Raw genomic sequence first — 4,728 nt, 5'->3', positions numbered from 1 at the left:
ATTTGAATGTAAACCAGTAAATTCAACAATGCACACTGCTATTAAAATCTGTTTTGTACCTTTAACATACTGACAACCACCATAATAATGCAGGTGGTAAAAGAGAAAGCCACATGAAGAATCAAAGCTCATCACAAGTAGCTTCGCCACAAGCAGAAGTATATACTAATATATAGAAGGTGCACAGAGTCATTCATGCAAACACAAAACACCATCATGGTAACACACATGATGCTTAAATAATGCATTAACTTTCATTAAACAACAGAAGATGTAACATAAAGCCCAAATATACATAACTAATAACAAAAATTATAAAAAAAAACATGATTATTTAAACAAAATACTTTCAACTGTGGAGTGTCATGCAGGGAATTCTGGGAATATCAGTTTACAGTTTTTGACTGTAAATTACACATTTATTTGTTATTTTTACTTCTAGAAACTGTAAAATGAACAGCATTTTACTGTACAATTGCATGAAATGTCTGGTTAGATATTTTACAGTTTTTCCCTGTATATAGTACGGGAACTTACTGTTAACCTATTAACAGTTTTTTTCCCGTAGCGTTTTTACAAAATTTTACAGTTAAAATTACACTTATTTTTTAAAGTGTATAGAGAAAGAGTTTTTAGATAAATGTATAAATCTTTCTAGAAGGATTTTTGCTGATCTCGGAGACAAAGTGATGCTATGTGCTTTTGTAAAAGTCTCAAACCTTTATAAAGTCATATTTAACCCTATAAAGCTACTGTATCATATTTGATAGGCCTCTAAATGATCAATATGATCACAATTTTGCTGAACCTGTCACACCCAATCTACTACATGTCTTCTGTCATCTGATTGATAGTTTAGACTTTTTTATATATTTTTTTTTTTAAGTAAAAGTTTTACACATTTTTATAACGTGAACATAATAACTTTGATATTGTTAGTAATATTTCAAGACGAACACTTACTGGACTGAAGCAACTTAGCTTTACTTGATTTTCCATGAAATCATGTTCAAATGTGAGCATCAAATCTGATCATCAGGCTTTTGCATCATACAGGTAATGTATTGCATTGCATTATATGTTTTGATAATAAAACTATTTAAATATCATCTTTCTAAGACGTATTTTTGGGAGATATAGAGTGACAACTGACATTTATATGCATTTTATGTACAGTAAGTATCTGCTGTACTGTTATAAAGATCTCATTGATTTACATCACAAGCATCAGAATTTCATCACTTTTTGTCCAAATATCAGCATCTGCAGCAAATTGCATATTTTTGCTCACTTTGTTTTTACTCCTTATTCTCACTATACCAGACAATATGAGCCATAAAAGCCTGATGAATCAAATAAGATGCTCAAAAAAAAAAAACATATGCAAACATTTTATTTATATTATTGATTTATATATTTAATCTTAAGGTTCAATGAATGTTCCATTTAAAAAATATATTATTATTATGACTAATTACAGGTTTAATTAACCCGAGCCATATCAAGAAACCAGAATATCACAGAGACGAGAGGATGCAGGACTCGGATGCAGAAACCACCTAGCAACCAGCCACAACACCCTAGCAACCACATAGCAACACCCTGGCAACCACCGACAACATCATATATCATGTTGGAGACTTTAGCACAGGCAAACAACACTCACATTTCCTTGATAAAATGATAAACACACAATTGAGCATCACAATTGCAGTGCTGTAACTTTTATTTTTGGGATATTTCACCACAAAATGACCAATTCTGGCAGAATAATACACACAAATAGAACAGAATGGCAATAGGCTAAAAGGAGAACGTGATGGGCGCTGAGCTCTGTTTTACAGCCCAAAAGATGTCAAAGTGTTTTGTGAAGACCTTTAAATCAGCACAATTCTCTGAGCCTGATAAACTCCTGATGGATTTAGGCAGCAGATGTCTAAGAGCCTCAGGCTCAATCTCACACTCTTTCTGCATTCACTCACTTCATCGTGATTCAGAGTCACTCCTAATGGTGACTTGGTCAGACGTCTAACTGCTTCAGTCTGTGTGTGTGTGTTTTCAGTCATCAGGGCTTCATTATCTCCTGACTGCTGTTTATTCCCTCACTGAGCTTTAGTTCATGCTGGAATAATGACATTAGTCAGTAGTAGTGCTGAGTGAGGCAGTCGATATAAGACGGATTACAGCACTCTTCATACTGCTACTCACACGCCACTACCTTCTTAAAGGGGCCTTATGTTACTGATGCATGTTATACTAAAGGATATTTAATCATTTTATTTCTCCCAAATGTCCCTTGAGCTGTGCTGAAAACCCTTGATGTTCCCGGTCCAAAATTACAGGTCTTTTAAAAAGTGCATGCAAATCTCTCATTGTGCTATATTATCACCAAATCTTGCATTCAATCTTATTTTCAATTTATCATTGATCTGTGTTATTATTTGTGGTTAATTGTCCGTTTTCAAACTGAAAGCAGTGAGGCCTATATGATAAATCAATTTGAAAAAATCTTATTTTGTGAAAAACTGTATGTGATGGAACGTTTTTTTATTAATATTTTTAAAATCAGCATAATTAGTAATAATAGGCATAATTAGTAATAATATTTTTTTTTTTTTGTAAAATGTGGGTCTGTGTAGGCCTAATTAATGTAATGTTGTATGTAAGATGTTTTCATTGTGTTTTCAGAAGACGCAGCAAACCCAAAAGTATTTGGACACTTAAAAACATCCAAAATTAGATGCTAAATATCAAAGCAAGTGTCATTTATTGCAACGAAAGATGCACAAACACACTTTTGCAGTTTTGCAAAACATTTGACAAAAAGAAGTTTGTTCGGTTTGAAATGATGAAACAATAGATTTAGTTTTGTTTTATCATGTCAAAATATTGAACTCCCTACAGGACACCTGTGTGAACCTGTAATATATGTACATATATTGTATTTCCATATATGAAACACATGTTCATATGAAGTAAAAGCATTTTTGTAACCTATTAGAAATTGGACCAATTTCATGTAATAACATATATATCTAGCCCATAACAATACGTATGTTCATGTATGTGTGATACATTTTTGGACATGTACATGCATATCCATCCAAAAATCAATCAATACATGTTGATATTATACAAGTAAATATAAGAGAGATGTAAATTTATAAATTTATTACAAAAACATATATAAACAGAGAGATTTTTGTTGTTTTAATAAGAATATAAATAAATATATTTTGCTGCCAAATATGGATTCCTACATAAATCATCATATAGATATTATTAACATATGTACATATACAAATTTTACTATGGGGATTTCAAATGTTATAATCATATATCTTCATCTACCCAGGGAATGTACATATGCAGAAATTATATATTGCATTAGTTAACATAATTGGCAATATCACTCTTGATATAGGGCAGTATATATCATATATTACATTTCTATATCATCAAAACAACAGCTTATTCAAACGCAAAAGTGAAGTTAGTGAAGAAAAAACACCTGATCTAATGAATCGCATTCAGACATTTATAAATTTTGATTAAATCAATATTACACAAGACAAATGCAACTAAAAGCTTAAAGTAGATTCATTTTGTATGTTTTTTATGTTGCATAGGAACAGACATAATGCAAACTTCATTTCATGTTAAACACCTTACACAAGAATGTGTAGTAAAGCTCTTAATCTCCCTCATTTGAATAAAATGAACAGAGAAACCAAAGAAACACCCCGCTGGAGTTTAATGAGGGTCCCGTGAGGAATGCAGGAGGAGTCTGGCATGCGGTGCTGCTTGAGTGGCGTGTACTGTATTTACACCAGGAGTTTAATTAACCAGCGTCTGCTCTTGTTCCCATGCAGCACCCAGAGAGCACTGAGATCCGATTAGAGAGCAGACCTGTGCTAAAGGACTGGGTGAACTGCTGATTATATGAAAAGGATAGTTTACCCAAAAATGATAATTCTGTCATCATCTACTCACCCTCAGTCTTTATCATTTTCTCACATCTGTTAAACACAAAAGATGATATTTTGAAGATTGTTGGTAAACAAACTGTTGATGGCAGCCATTGACTTCCATTGTATGGAAAAGTCAGTGGGTACCAGCAACTGAAAAACCTCATACAGGTTTGGATTAAGGGTGAGTAAATGATGACAGAATTAAAATTTGTGTGAACTATCCTTTTAATGTCGAAGGCAACAGATCTGAGTGATTGGGAAGTTTATATGACAGCAGCTGTGTTCACAATGACATTCACAATATTTGATCTTTTTTTACTATATTAGACAATGTTTTAAAATAATATGTGAAAAATAATCATTGTTTAAAATAGTGGTTTGCACACATTTGTGGCTGTTTTACTTGTATGTTTAATTGAGCAAGTGGTGTTCAGTTATAATCTAGAAAAAAATAGATATTTTACGTGTTCAAATATTGTGTAAAAATATCCTTATTTTTTTATTTTATTTTTTACTCTTAACCAGTGCTGCTAGATAACTAAAACTGTAAAATAAAACTTTTTTTTTATTACTTGAAATGCAAATAAATATATGTATTAACTGAAATAACAACATTTTGCATTTTTATTTAGTTTAACTTTGATGTACTACAATTACTAAACTAAAACTGAAATAAAAATGTAATAAAAACTATATAAACATTAAAAAAGACAACAAAACCATAACAAAAGCAGAAAATATTGCAATAAAAGGATTA

Source organism: Sinocyclocheilus anshuiensis, unplaced genomic scaffold (assembly GCF_001515605.1).
Source record: "Sinocyclocheilus anshuiensis isolate Anshui unplaced genomic scaffold, SAMN03320099.WGS_v1.1 scaffold714, whole genome shotgun sequence".
Taxonomy (NCBI): Eukaryota; Metazoa; Chordata; class Actinopteri; order Cypriniformes; family Cyprinidae; genus Sinocyclocheilus; species Sinocyclocheilus anshuiensis.
The sequence above is the reverse complement of the archived record's forward strand: the minus strand, read 5'-3'. Positions refer to the sequence as shown.